At 38.4% G+C, this 16,269-nt stretch overlaps 1 pseudogene; it reads left to right on the top strand.

Moving 5' to 3' along the window:
- Positions 1–5,327: 5,327 nt before the first annotated feature.
- Positions 5,328–15,554, top strand: LOC127663268 (E3 ubiquitin-protein ligase BRE1A-like; annotated as a pseudogene).
- The last annotated feature ends 715 nt before the right edge of the window (positions 15,555–16,269 follow it).

Genomic DNA, 16,269 nt, shown 5'->3' with positions numbered 1-16,269 from the left:
ACAAATCTCCATCAACTGCAAGATGCTATCCTATCAATATGGGCCAACATTTCTAAAGAATGCTTTCAGCACCTTGTTGAATCAATGCCACGTAGAATTAAGGCAGTTTTGAAGGCGAAAGGGGGTCAAACACAGTATTAGTATGGTGTTCCTAATAATCCTTTAGGTGAGTGTGTGTGTGTGTATATATATATATATATATATATATATTAACCCCTCCCCCCACCATCATTCAGAGGTGATGCTTCTTCACCGTTGCTTTGAAAAGTGTATTGGGAGAACTCTCTCTGAACTGCGTGCGCGCACACGCACACACACACGTCCAGAATATTTGTCACAAGCATTGATTGAATTTTTTTTTAAAAACACTTAAATTCTGGACCTTTGGCAGTGAGGGGGGTGGGTTTCATTCGAACCACCCAAACCCCCCCCTGCCTACGGGCTTGCACATGAAATGAATGCTTGACACTGTTCAAGATAATGCAAAAGACACATTCATTAGTGTAACGTAACTTGGTTAAAATATATACATTCTATTATTATAAAACAATAGCGCATCGATATCAAAATAACAGTTTTCATGGAATCACATCAATTCTGAATTGTGTCAACATATTTATAATATACAGTCTATATTATAAACAGCGACTGTCATCATCCACCAAATTTAGCTACCAGCTATTGATAAAGGTGGCTAGTTAACACCAACATAGGCTATCGGATAAATGCAGTCAATGTGTCATGCAAAGAAAAGTGATTAACTCAAACTACAGTCTCGCATAGTCAGACCTATAGCCAAACATTGTTTTAGCCCTGTTCCAGCGTTGGAGAGTAAAATATAACATACAGTCTCAAAGATTGTTGTAAAAGAATCATAACTGTCATTTTAATTATGATACCTCATCTGTCAGCATGATGCCGGTGAATCACATTGTCTCTTTGTACGTTATGTCATTGTTTTGGTCGATGTTCACTTGCGTCCCTATGGATTGTGTGCACGATCACGAGCAACGGGTTGCTGACTGCAGTTCACTTAACAGCCACAGGTGTCATTAATAACAAGGGTTTCTGAATCTTACATACTGCACATTTAAGTAAACAATGCATTATTCAATCAAGCCAGAAGCTCATAGGTGACACACATGGAATTTGAGATTGCATTGGAGTTGATTTTCAGGTTTCTTTAGTTTCTTACTCAAAGTATAGGTGCACTTTGCAACCTTTTCTGTTGAAGTCTGGACCATAATGCACACTAGATTTGAAATGTATATTTTAGCAATAGTTCAACTGAAACTGTAGGCTATTTTAAATCCTGAACTTGAAGACAAGGAGATAAAGCATAATAAAATGTGAATCCTGCTGGAAAATCCAACTTAAGCTGGTATCAGTTTTGCACCATGGTAGCTGGGATAAGCTGGGCTTAAGATGGTCGACCAGCTACCATGTTCCAAAAACCAGCTTGACCACCTTTAGCTGGTATGACAAGCTGGTCTCCCAGCATGGACCAGCTTATGACCAGCTTGGACCAGCTCATAACCAACTACCATGTACCAAAACACAGCTACCATATTAAGCTGGATTTTCCAGCAGGGTGTTATTATAAAGGGTTGTGTTCGGTTGGTTCAAGGTGATCTACTAAAGGAATATTCTGTGTTCAATACAATTTAAGCTCAATTTTGTGGCATATTGTTGATTACCCAAAAAATACAAATACTCGTCCATCATTTTCTTTCAAAAAAGCATAAAATCAAGGTTACACTGAGGCACTTACAATGGAATTGATTGGGGCCAATTTTTGGAGGGTTTAAAGGCAGAAATGTGAAGCTTATAATTTTATAAAAGCACTTACATCAATTCATCTGTTTAAACTGGTGTATTATATTAACTGTAAAGTTATTTATATAATTTTTTACAGTTGTTTTAGGTTTGAAGGGTTTATGGCGTTGCATCGTCATGGCAACAAAGTTGCAAATTTGTATGTAGCTTTAACAGAAAAGGTTAGTAAGCCTTGTGTGTTTGTGTGTGGTTAACAAACTTGTTTGACTTGAGCAGTTAAGACACCAATCACAAAAAAAGAAAGGTAGTTATTGTGGGGGAAAAATGACATCAACAGCAGTTGATGAAATCAGATGAAAATAGGCAGGACAGGGTCTGATGAAATGGATGTGGGACAGGGGAGTCAGGCCATTAGCAAGCACGCTGCACGCTGCAAGACAAAGACGTGCACTGATGCACAGGTCCATGTACAGCAAGAAAAAAAATAAAAACCTAAGGGGTTTCATAACATGAACTCTGTATTCAAGGGCAATGAGTCCAAATAGCCCAAGTTGGTGCACATAAGATGAAGCACATAACTGTAGAGAAAACTGACTGTTTGAGCAGAGCAAAACCACGCACAGACACACACATAAAGAAAAGGCCAATATATCAGATACAAAATAGTGAAAATACAATGAATTTTGTTTTATTTGCCTGTGTGAATTTGTTAAACACATACTGTAAATATCACACATAATACACAAGAACTACACAATCAGCTTGTAATTTGGGTTAGTTTCCATTGTTTAGTACTTTTTATTGCACTATACATTTCCTTCTTGAACATTTTTTCAAATTTTAGATTTTGAAAAATTGTGTATTTTGAAATTATTATTAACATGTTTATATTAATATTAACCTAGTTAATAGTAATTAATACATTTGTATTGCATTTTCCATTGTACATTTCATTGCATTATACATTTCATAGTACAGCCTATTTTATGTTCTTGATTAATTTATGCTACAGTCAAACTATCTCCTCTTGTGTCATCATCACTGTGTGTGCCTAAAATGAAATTAATATTAATGTATGAAATTGTATTGTACCACGATTTGACTGTTTAACATTTCTGGTCTCCAGTGTTTTCAATCGCATCTGCGTATATTCTTAGCGGCTAATGTAATGTTTAAGGTATTAAATTGGTTTAAACAGGCAGAGTCGAGATGACCGTTTTTTATAGACAGTGCCTCACCTGAGTGTGTAGATAATATGAAGCGATAGTTAGAGGAAAGTTACGTTGATTTCATTAATCATTATGACAGACAACATCTGCAGAAGTTGAGCCTGAAATTAATTTATGGTCCAGGAGAGGTTGCCAAAAGCTTGTAGTGAACAAGTTGTTTTCAGATTTACAGGACGTTATACTATGAAGAGAAAAGAAACCCCAACCCAAACCTTACCTTAACCATTCATGGAGTAAAAAGTAATGTTAGAGGGAAAAGTGAAACCTCATTATCATGCTTGTCATTGATTATCACTGCAAACATGTCTGATAAGAATGCTGCATATCAGCGCGTCGACATACAGTCGCCGATCCTTAGGTACCGGAACTATTGGAAACATCATGCCGACTTCACATGTGATCATGATGCTTTTTACTTGGCATCTCGAGACTAGAAATACAAAATAGGGAATTAGAATCATCATGTTGCTGCCCAGTGGTTGCTCAGGAAAACTGAGGATAGTACTGAATTGTATTGAACCTTCAAAGTATTTTTATTTTTTTGTAAAGATGAACAGGAAGTAACTAGAGTAAAGGAGCATATTTGGCTAAAATATGGAAATAATATTCATATAATCACAGATGCTTCAAAAAATCAGTAGGAGTTGCAGTTACTATTCCAAAATTAAAGATCTCAAAGAAGAAAAGAATAACTGAACAGGTATCGGTATATAGGCCTAAAGGAGATTTTGATGGCTATTCTGTTAGCAGTACAATGGATAAAATATTCAAAAATACAACAAGCAATTATATGCTCAGACTCATGCTCGGCATTAGCAAGTCTTGACATATAACATTCAGAAACAAGGCAAGATATAACATTCAAGATATAAGGCAAGAGGACATTCATTAAAACTTACACATCTTATAACAAAGTGCAATAGAGTTACTGTTCATGTGGGTACCAGCTCATGTAGGAGTTAAATGAGGAAATGGATAGACTAGCAAAGCAAGCTATGGAAGAAGAGATGGTAGAAATTTAAATATCCCATTGTAGGTCAGAAATCAAATCACTAATAAAAAAATGCTACAGAAATGGCAACAGTATTGGAACAATGGAATTAAAGGAAGACAGTTATTAAAGAAACAGTGGAAGAAATAGCAGGGAAGAGAATATAATATCAAGACTAAGGCTGGGGTATGCACAGGTTTAAATAAAACATTGCGAATGGTGTGGACAGAGTGATTACATGTGATTATATACTGTAGGAACATGAATAAGAAAGATAAATGTTAGTGGAGGAAATGAGGAGGATTGGAGAACAAGTAGGCTATCAACACTGAAGAATATATTAAATCCAGAAATGGGAAAGAATACAATTACTGCAATATTAATGTTCCTGGAAAATACAGGTCAAATAATTTTAATTTAAACATATAAGAAATATATAGATATACGTTTAAAGAAAATGTAGGATGATTAAAAGGTGTTTTATATAAATAGCAACGTATTGGTGTGCTGATCCATGCTGTCAGTAGGTGGCGGTAATGCACCAATAAGTGCGATTTATCTTCAATAAACAGAAGAAGAATTAATTTACTTCCGGTGGACACTCCTGCTGTTGGTTCAAGAAACATGAGGTGGCGCTGCAGTTCTGGTAGCGCATTCAGACCAGTGAGTAGCAGCAGGGAAGAAGAGGTCAGTGTACGGGAGGTTGCTCGTCCACTGGATGAAGCGCAACGGCAACATCCACAAATTCATTTCAGAAACACAAGCATCACATTTCGGCAAGATATTAATATTAGTGCGCAAAAGCATACATTATTATTGTGCTTTGATTAATCACTGTAACATAAAATTTTAAAAGGCCTCTTATTGCACAGTGTTGCCTCTGATCAGTGTTTTCACCGGCTCGTCATAGATTCACAGTAAATGTGTTTGTTTAGATATATGTATAACAGTATACATTCATGCATAACTGAATAAAGGGTGAATTTATTTACCAGAGTTATGAAGACACGTTAAAGTGCCCTCTAACAAAAAGGTGCCAGAGTAATACCATGATTTTATTTTTTTTTCATATTTAGACATTGTCATTATATAAGGGTTTAAGGTCTATTACATGTCTATAATAATTTATTGATGGAATTTCTGTTCGCTACTGTCTTCGCTCACTGACAATTCTTTAAATAACATATTAAACTAGATCAGGCAGTTGTTCTGCTGCTGTATTGTGGTGACACTTCATAATCTTGGATAACAGTGCTGTAGTTTGTGATGATGACCTGTGACATACTGTTTGGTATAATGTGTCTTCCAAAGTGAGGTCCCATTGACGGGACATGATGTCAGGTCAGAAGTGCCCCGGTGATCCCAGTGGCTCTGTGGCCCTCGGTGCTCCTCCAGAGAAGAAGAATGGAGTTGAGTATGGAGAGGGTATGAGCACTGGATCAGGGGGAAGCACTGCTGTAGAAACGGTCATCAAACTGGGAGGAGGATCCAACTTGGTGAGATTCATATGATCATATGTACTGCCTTCTTTTTGTGTGGTTTGAGCATTCTGTTGTTTATTTTGTCATCATTCTGTGCTCCTGATCCTTTTAAAAAAATTATCTAATGTTTGTTTGACTTCCATGATATGTCTTACCTATGGTACGTGTTTGCTGTATGTATGTTAAATAGCGGTAGGAATCTTTTAGGTATCTTGTGATTCGACTTTGATTCTGTCAATTCCAAAAGTATTCTCAGTGCATCTAAATTTTTTCAAATCAAAGGGGTGCAAATCTTTGGGGAGTTAAGGTGTTTTTTTTGCCATAAAAGCCATACTTTATTATGTCTGCTTTGACTGCTAATAGAAGTGGCTCCAATAACCTATGATCATAGGCTTTGAAGTTTTTAAATTAAGCCAGTGGTTCTAAACCTCTTGGATTCCACTGTCCTAGACAATATTTGATGGTCCCCTCGCCCGAAACTAGACGTGTTTCGACGTCTTACGTGTTTGATTAAAATAATTAATCTTTTTTTCAGCAGGAAACCGATGGAGTGCGTACTCCAGGTAGGGAATGAGGTTTTGCCCCAAGTGAAGGAGTTCAAGTAGCTCGGGGTCTTGTTCACGAGTGAGGGGACAATGGAGCGGGAGGTTGGCCGGAGAGTCGGGGCAGCAGGGGCGGTATTGCACTCGCTCTATCGCACCGTTGTCACGAAAAGAGAGCTGAGCCGAAAGGCAAAGCTCTCGATCTACCGGTCAATTTTTGTTTCTACCCTCACCTATGGTCATGAAGGTTGGGTCATGACCGAAAGAACTAGGTCGCGAGTACAAGCGGCCGAAATGGGCTTCCTCAGAAGGGTGGCGGGCTTCTCCCTTAGAGATAGGGTGAGGAGCTCAGTCATCCGTGAGGAGCTCGGAGTAGAGCCGCTGCTCCTTTGCGTTGAAAGGAGTCAGTTGAGGTGGTTTGGGCATCTGGTAAGGATGCCCCCTGGCCGCCTCCCTAGGGAGGTGTTTCAGGCACGTCCAGCTAGGAGGAGGCCTCGGGGAAGACCCAGGACTAGGTGGAGAGATTACATCTCCACACTGGCCTGGGAACGCCTCGGGGTCGCCCAGTCAGAGCTGGTTAATGTGGCTCGGAATAGGGAAGTTTGGGGCCCCCTGCTGGAGCAGCTGCCCCCGCGACCCGACTTCGGATAAGCGGTTGAAGATGGATGGATGGATGGATGGATGGATGGATGGATGGGTGGATGGATCATTTTTGATTCTAGAAGTTTCAGAAAGGGTCCATTTATAATTTGAAGGCATACATCTTAAAGTATATTTTAGCATTTGAATTAAGTTGAATTATTTTAATTTAAATACATTTTAAGTCAACTTGAGGCCCCCTTGGATGTGTGCTGAGGTCCAGACCGCCTGGTTGAGAACCACTGATTTAAGCAGTGAAGACAGATATTGTGTGTCTGATGGTAGCCACATATTTCAGGCTTTGGAAGTGTGTTAAATGTGTGAGGATGTGTATACATCAACCTGTTACACCCTTCTGACAAATGAAAACAAACGTCTCCGTCAGCTGACCGATGGCCTCCAACAGAAATATAGTCACATGACCAGTGAAGTTGGTATTTGATTTGTGAACATGTTTATTGATAACCACATCATATTGAGTGCTCACATTTATTGCACGTGTTTAGTCTCGCTCATTAGGCTGTGCAGAAAATCGTGCCGATAACAGAATCGGTGAGCTGCGGGTTCTTATTGAGGAACTCCAGTGGGATATGGAGAAGATCAGATGGAGAGAAAATCATTTAACACACACCTTGTGGAGGTTTTGGAACTGGTACGTGTCAGTTACATGCACAGATATTTATAAGATACACAAGATATAAAATACATATTAAAATGTCTCAAAGAGATTATTTAAATTGATGTGCTCTTTCATCATAACCAGGTGAACAGTAAAGGTTATAAGGTGTGTGGGGAGGTTAGTAGTGTATGTGGAACCATCACGATCAACAAAAGAAAGGTAAAAGACTGTCTGTTTGCAATTGCACTTATTGTTTGTTAGTGTTCATACATCTTGCAGTAATTTTTCTTTGCTGTTCAGTATTCAACTATGGCATATTGTGAATTTGATCATTTCTGTCTTTTGTTAGTTTGAGGAGATGAACAGCGAGTTGGAGGAGAACAGGGAGCTGGCAGAGAATCGGCTGAGTGAACTCCAGCAGGACCTGCAGACTGTGTACCAGGAGAACAATAACATGAAGGTAACGCATACACCATAAACATACTATTTTCATTGCAAGATCTCTTTGACAGGCAATGCCAGATTACGTCTGATATGAGTCAGTCAACTCTTGGAAAAAAAATAAAAATTGTACATGTGTACGTACACATGCACGCTGAAAAAGTTTGCTTTTTAATTCACCGGTTCTTTGAACCTCACAAAAATGAGATTCAGATGTGCATTTCCACACTGAATGGGTTTTTAAAGCATCCGTTAAGTGGTATTTCTCTTTCTGTCTGTCTCAGGAGTTGTTGTTGTCCAGGGCTGATGCGGTGGCCAGAGAGAGTGCTGACTGTCGCTGTCTGCAGTCTCAGTTTTCGGTGCTTTACAATGAATCGCTGGTGTTGAAATCTCCAAATCAAGGCCAAATCAAGGCTCAACACGACCAGGACTGCCCGTCTATGCCAGCTAGACCACATAGAGGTACTGACCATAACTGTGTGTTGGTAGAGTGAAAATGTGAATGAAATATAAACTAAAAGTAGTTCCTTGTAGAAAACAAATACGAATTTGCTTATTGTGCTCATGATCAAAAACAAACTTCGTGCTAAGATTAAAGACATGCATAGACCATGTTTATACCTGGTATTAAGATGTGTCTTTGGTGATCTGAGCACATGTGGTCAGGCGAGACACATCACTGTTTACACCTGGTTGTATAAGTGCATCTTCAGTGACCATTTGTGTTCAGATTTCGAGGGGAGGGTCTCTGATTTCATGATGACATACTGTACATCAATCAGTATGTCAATGTGCAACTGCATGATAATAAACTGCAAAAATGTCATTAAAAGACACAGAAAGTGAGGACAAAAATGGCGCACTGTTTCTTACAGATGCAGTTGAACTTTAATCCAAGCACAAACTTATCAGTTGTTTCAGTGGAGTACCTGTTTTAAACACGCTTCAGATGTGTGTGCTTATCTTTTGCATCACTGCATATTGATATCAGACACACTGAAGAATATCCCTGAAGTTCTCGCGCTTGCATAATTATTAGCTTTTTCAAATCTTCCGATTGGTTGGTTATTTACTTTTTAAAGCCTCTCGTAACCGGCTAAGTTTATACTCTTGTTTTAGCACAGCTGTTGATTGACGGGTGAGGGGTGCCACCTCGCTGCTGTCTGGGATTCATCAGGACAGATGGCATTTACTCCTCAAATGTGATGTGGTCACACATATTTTTGACTACCTGCATATGTGGTTTTAGTGATCCAATCACAAAATGTTTTGCACCTGGTTTACACCTGTATTTAGCGGTGATCACATTTGATCTTGATCACCCGAAATGCATCTTAATACCAGGTGTAAATGGAGTCATACACAACAGCTAGTTGGACAGATGTTTCACATCATTGCTGTTACTACAGTATGCAGAAACTCTTGTTCACAACTTTATTAATTCTAGACTTGACTATCGTAAGGCCCTCTTTTCTGGCCTAGGGTACTCACCTACTCAAAGAAATACTCTCACATCACTCCCATACTTTGTAGGCTACACTGGCTACCTGTTTCCTATCATATCCATACAAAGTTCTCCTTACAACATTCAAAGTTTACATGGTCTTAACCCCTCATACATCACTGACCTCATACGCTGAAACACTCCGCTCACTCATGTCATTTGATTTGGGCCTGTTATTCATTCCACGTCGCAAGCTGACCTCACTAGGTGGTAGGGCTTTTTGCACACTTGCCCCTTCGCTTTGGAACTCTATACCTCAGTCTCTCCGTGATCACACCTCCATACATGATTTCAAAATCAATCTCAAAACATATCTCTTTGACCTATGCTTCTCTGACTCTTACAAATATGTATTTTTTTTGCTCTCGTCCTGTAAAGCGACCTTGAGTATGAAGAAAGGTGCTATATAAAATAAACGTATTATTATATGGTGTCTTTTAGCACAGCTGGAATGCAGTATTGACCAATCTTCTGTCCAAACAATGCATTTGTATTTCATTGATCACTTGTAATTAATCATGTGTGTTTCAGAATGACGAAGTATCATTGCAGCGTAAAGTCCGTACTGAAGTGATTCAGCTGGAGGACACGTTAGCACAAGTGCGCAAGGAGTACGAGATGCTCAGGATCGAATTTGACCAGACACTAGCTGCTAATGAACAAGCAGGTAACCTTCTTCTAATCTGCTCACAGTTATAATGATGTGGTTATGTCTTTCTACACGCTCAGTTCTGCATATGAAGGACCTGAACTTCCTTGCTCCTTATTTCTCTCTCGCACTTTCTTAGGCCCCATAAACCGTGAGATGCGACATTTGATCAATACACAGCAGACTCATAACCAGCAGATGAAGGGAGAGGTGGTTAAATATAAACTCTGACTGAGAGAGGCTCAGCAAGAGATCAACCAGGTGAGCAAAACCTGTGAAAGAAGTCACTGCCAAAGGCAATGCCGCTGTCCAGTCACGGTCAAGCACAGAGCTGGATGTGAAGGAAGAAACCACCTCGCCACTCACACCAGCCCAGACAATTGACGTTCCTGTGAAGACCAAGCCAGATAGCGGCTCAGCCACACCCAGCACCACTGGTACAGACTAGACTTTTTGATTTCAATGTATGTGGTCTTTAATTTCTGTAAATATATAATTAAAGGGATAGTTGACCTAAAAATTTAAATCCTCATCTTTTTCTCACCCTCATGCCATTCCAGTTGTGTATGACTTTCTTTCATCTGCTGAACACAAATTAAGTAAAAAAAAAAAAAAAAAAAAAGAGAATCTCAGCTCTGTTGATCCATTCAATACAAGTGAATGGTGGGCAGAACTTTGAAGGTCCAAAAGCAGCATAAAAGCAGCATAAAAGTAATCCATACTACTCCAGTAGTAAAATCTTTATCTTCAGAAGCGATGTGACAGATATGGGTGTGAAACAGATCAATACTTAAGTAATTTTCAGTATAAATCTCCTATTTCAATTTCACATTCTTCTTTTGTTTTTGGTGATTCGCGTTTTTTGTGTATATCGCCCACTGCTGGACAGGGAGGAGATTTTTATAGTGACAAATGGACTTAGAAACAGTTAAATATTTAACTTTCTCACTCATACCTATCATATAGCTTCAGAAGACATGGATTTAAGCACTGGAGTCTCATGGATTACTTTTATGCTGCATTTATGTGCTTTTTGGAGTTTTAAAATTCTGTCCACCATTCACTTGCATTGTATGGATCTACAGAGCGGAGATATTTTTCTAAAAATCTTTGTTTGTGTTCTGCAGAAGAAAGTCAAACTGGGATAGCATAAGGGCGAGTAAATGAGAAAATGTTTCTCTATTATCAACTATACTTTTGATAATGCAAGGTGAACCATAGGCAGCTTACATCTAAGGTAGCATCCTAACGCAAATTTAACCTCATATGTGGCTGATTTGGATGGCTCTAAATTCACAGTAGCTCGCTAATTGCATAATTAATCTGATTTTACAATAAAAAATTTGTTGTAAAATCAAATCTGAGCCTATATTTATGCTTTTAGTGATGCCTCTGTTTAAATAATGGCAAACATTTTGTTGGAACATCTGCTGGAAGTTCTGAATCCGTCCCCTTCTCTCTCTGTCTCAGGAGGAGGCTGCTTTGCTGAGTGAGATGGATGTCACCGGTCAGGCATTTGAGGACATGCAAGAACAGAACATTTGTCTGATGCAGCAGCTTAGAGAGAAAGACGATGCCAACTTCAAACTCATGAGTGAGCGCATCAAATCTAACCAGATCCACAAACTCCTCAAGGAGGAGAAAGAGGAACTAGCTGACCAACTGCTTACACTAAAAACACAGGTTTGGGACTTTGAGAGTTTTATGATGCTTGTCTTTTGACATGGAGTTGAAATCTGTTTTAGTGTATCAGTTAAAGGTGCGCTCAGTAACTTTTTATTTGTGTCATCTTGGACTTACAGTGACACCTAGTGGTGTCAGAATCAGTAGTTTTCAGTTATAGATGCCAATGAAGAAATTCACTATTCACAATCAGCCGTGATTAATTTAATCCAAGAGTGAAAGTGTCCAATAACAAGATGGTTACTGAAATTAAGCGAGTAGTATTCAGTTGGTCTTGTGATTACAACATGGCAGCCCCATGAGGGTGCCCCTGCCCCATGCAGTATGAAACGGCTTTTATAAGGTTGATGATATGACTAGAGTCCTCATCTCATGTGAGTGGTCATGATTTTATGTTTCAAAATTACAATTAATTTCTTTATTTTTTTAATGGGAACAAATTACTGAGTGTACATTTATGTGTAATATTATATTTTATGATTTTCAGATTAGAGGTTGACCGATAGTGGATTTTGCCGATACCGATAACTAAGGTGGAGGGAAAGGCTGGTAATCGATTAATCGGTTGATACTTTCGAAAATCGATTTTTAGAAAAATGAAAAAAAGGATTCTTTGCTAATGACGGGCACAGACAAAGAGTCCTAAATGAATAAAATCTCATATGCAGTTTATTTAACCAAAATTCCCAAAATAACCAGAAAATAAATATTCAGATTTGGTGCCTAATGTGTGACAAGCCCAAAATACACCGGGGACTCCTATTTTGAAATTAAGAAAAAAACTATAGGCACTGATTTTTGCAGATAAAGCTAGTTCTAAAAAGCAACTATCGGCACGATTAATCGGTAAAACCAATTTATCGGTCTGCTTCTACTTCAAATTTCATGATAATTTTGGAGACACGTGATGTGCAAAGTGCAAGTATAAAGTATACAGGGGCAGTCACACTAGATTTTATACTTTCAAATTGATTTCAAACAAATATGAAAAATAGGATATGCATCAGGGGAATTATAAAAAAAAAGAATTGTTAAAAGTATCCAGTTTCCTGAACAATGCAAACCATGCCACTTCTCTTCTTAATTCTCAAAGTTCATTTGTAACATTTACATTCTACTATTGGCCAAAAGTCTGTTAGCTGTGAATTTACATGTCCAAGATTACCAAACTTGAGTTCAGTACATCAGCACATGAATATCCATATGAATGGAAGTGAAGTGAATGGAACACAAAATCTAGTGACTGCCCCTAAAACTGACTTTACACAGCAAACGGTCTTTTGTGTCTCGTAACATTTTTCTCGTAAAAAACTTAGGTGGACACTCAGCTGCAGGTTGTACGAAAACTAGAGGAGAAAGAGCGCCTCCTGCAGGGTACCATCAGTGCTGCAGAGAGGGAGCTGTCTCTTTGCACACAGGCATTAGAGATGAACAAGTGTAAGGTATGCTAACATGTGGTTGCAGTTTAACTTGTAGACTTGCAGTTTGTACACTTGAATTTGTGCAGTTTCACCTAGTAAAGCGTGTGTAATTTATGCACCACTAGAGTCACCAAATGGAATAAAAAAATTAATAAATCACTGTTTTCAAACAGATTCCATAAAACACATTCAAGTGAAACACTGTCATGGGACAGAACACATACCTCTCACAATATGAGATAAGAGGTGTTGAAGAGAACTAACCTAATCATTTGTTTCTCTGTTTTAGGCACAGACGTTGCTCTCTGAGGAGGTGCGTGCTCAACTGGAGGGAGTGCAGCAGAGGTTGAGTGCGGTCAGTGAGGAAGTGATTGAGAACAGCATCTCCCGAGAGAAAGAGTCTTTCAGTACTTGTCGTGCACAGGTGCATACACGTGATGAACAGCTGATTTGCTCAAAGCCAGCTGTGAGATGCACATCTTTACATGGCAAGCATAAGCAACAGTTTAAACTAGGGTGGGTGAAAATATAGTTTTTATGATTAATCGCGATCTTCATTTGAACAATATCGATTCTTAAATCCCAAGACCGATCTTTCGCTCAGTGGGTAATTCTCTACTACAGTGATAGGAAATCAGTCGCATTTGCTACCAAATTTCGCACTATTCGAATAAAGTGAATATATTTGGCAACTGGCACATTTGCAAAATGCCCGCCTCAGGAATGCGCTGCTCAGGAAGCCTCTGGAGCTGAAACTCTGTTATGGAAAGGGGTGTTACATTTCCGACACACACTCTTAAGCGGTTGAACAATCAGAACAGACTGAGCCAGCTGACCAATCAGAGCAGACTGAGCTTTTCAGAAAGGGGGGCTTTAAAGAGACGAGCTACAACAGTGTACAGTAAAATAATAGTGTTTTTTGAACATTTAAGCATGTAAACCTATTCTAGTAGACCTCCAAAATAAAATTCTGAATCTGTAAATGAGGATAATATGGGCTCTGTAACATGCGCTCATTAAAGGCGCAATTCACAGAAATGCCGTTTTTGTTAAAGAGACAGTACTGGTTTTAGCTTGTGTTCAACAAATCAATGTAAATACCTGTAAATAGTACAAATTGTGTAATTTAACAATAACTATGTAACAAATAATATCTTATTGAATACATGACCAAAATTATGAAACGTAAAATTAATATTTTCCTAATTAAACGTCCCATGTATTATTAACAGCATTAGCTGGGAGATCATTTCTTTTATATGTAAGCAAATGGGACATTATAACTGAAATAAACCCATATGAATCAATATTGCATCTAATCGGAATTTAACTGAATCTGTATCAATACCCAGCCCTAGTTTAAACACATACTGTTGGTCATCTCATGATAGAAATGTAGGTACTTAGTTGAAAGTGCAAGCTTGTAGACCATTTTGTGCCATTTATTTTTATTTGATGTATCTTTTCACCACATTAGGAAGACATATCCAAGCTGCGCAGGAAGATAGAGAAGGCCAAGAAACCTGCAGAGAACATTCGCAATGGAGATGAGATACTGAATGAGGAAATAAACGAATACAAGTTAATTTATGTTGTCCATGTATGGTTCAAATTTTAAGCATCTGGAGGGAGCTCTCCATTAGCATTCATGTCAACAGAATAGTCAATCTAACACTTTATATAGACCTTTAAACAAAAATCAGTCCCTGGTGAAAATACAGTTATCTAATGAAATATTTGTGATTTTATTTGTTGCCTGCAAAAAATGTAGGCTACTTTTGAAAGGCCGTCAATGGAGGAAGATACTTTTTGCAGTATCTTCGCTTGTCATGTCTGTTAATGCCACAACAGTTACTTGTTGTTTTTAAGGATAATTTCTTGTTTTTAACAGGCCTGGTTGACGTGCCCATGCTTTAATTCACGCGTGAAGGAATCTGTTTTGACAAAGTGCTTCCACGTTTTCTGTTTTGAGTGCGTGAAGACACGTTATGACACTCGCCAGAGAAAGTGCCCAAAGTGCAATGCTGCTTTCGGTGCCAACAATTTCCACCGCATCTACATCGGATGATGTATTCATTATATACATATCTGATTGGACCAGTTTCTCAACATTGTTCTTTAGTTGGAGCTTGTCCTATATCCTTGGGCAGACATCGGCTCTGTTCTACATTCTGTTCAGAAACCAACCAAAGTGTTTGTGGTAGGTTTTCCCAGCACCTGTGGGAACTAACCCACCTTCTTTTAACTAACCTGGTCACATTCCACAGGCCTGTCTCAGTCGACATTATTCACTCACAAAAGCTGCTGCTTGCTCCCATGCGTGTCATGAATGTTTGCGGTCTTAAATCTCAAACTACCTAGACCAAATCTCCCATTCAACTTTAGTTTTACTACACTGTGATTTCTGTGCCAATGCAAACCAATCAACAACAGTTGGCTTTTCAGTGAAACCAAGCTGCTGAGTAGACTGGGGAACAAATAATTAGCATTGAGTTTGCACCTGGGAAATTGCCTGACCAGCTGGTATTGTCATTTTTGTACTGTTTACCTTTTCATTTTTGATTGCCTACTTTTGATGGTTGCGCAACAGCTTCATTCATTAAAATTTAGAAATGTATGAACTTTGTTTATTTGTGCTTCCTTTTTGAAATGACAATGAATTAGTTCAACAGCTGATGCGTTTATACAATGTGACGTACAGTACACTCCAAAGGGCAAAATGGTGATGGACCCCTTGTGGTGTTTGAACTTACATCCACTCAGTTACACGCCAGATTTTTAGATTTCTTTCTGCATTATTTTTTTTAGATAGCAGTGTAGTAGCAGAAACAATAGAAATGGTCATCAACAAGATGCATGACATTTTTGTGGCTAATTTGCATTTAATCAGATTACTTGGCACCTAATAGGTCCCTTTAAACATTAAAAAAAAAAAAAATATATATATATATATATATATATATATATATATATAGTGAAACAATCCTCCACCTTTCAATCCCTTATGAATTTGCAATTCATTATTATTGTTTTTGTCATTATGTTGGCTTTACAAAGTAAATTTAGGGTTAACAGAACACCTAAAACAAGACCAAAATGTATAACACTAACTCCTAACTCTAGAGCTTTCAAGCTACATCCACCAAACTTGGTACAGCCATGCAGAATGTTCTGACATGGCGTGCTAGGTCTTTTCATTAGACCTTTCATTAGTTTTCAGGGAGCAGACAATCAAAAAAATCTGCAAAAATCCCATAGGCTTTTTCTCTGTGTGTGTTATTTTACATTCTTATG

This window comes from Xyrauchen texanus, chromosome 23, assembly GCF_025860055.1.
Source record: "Xyrauchen texanus isolate HMW12.3.18 chromosome 23, RBS_HiC_50CHRs, whole genome shotgun sequence".
NCBI lineage: Eukaryota > Metazoa > Chordata > Actinopteri > Cypriniformes > Catostomidae > Xyrauchen > Xyrauchen texanus.
The sequence above is the reverse complement of the archived record's forward strand: the minus strand, read 5'-3'. Positions and strand labels throughout refer to the sequence as shown.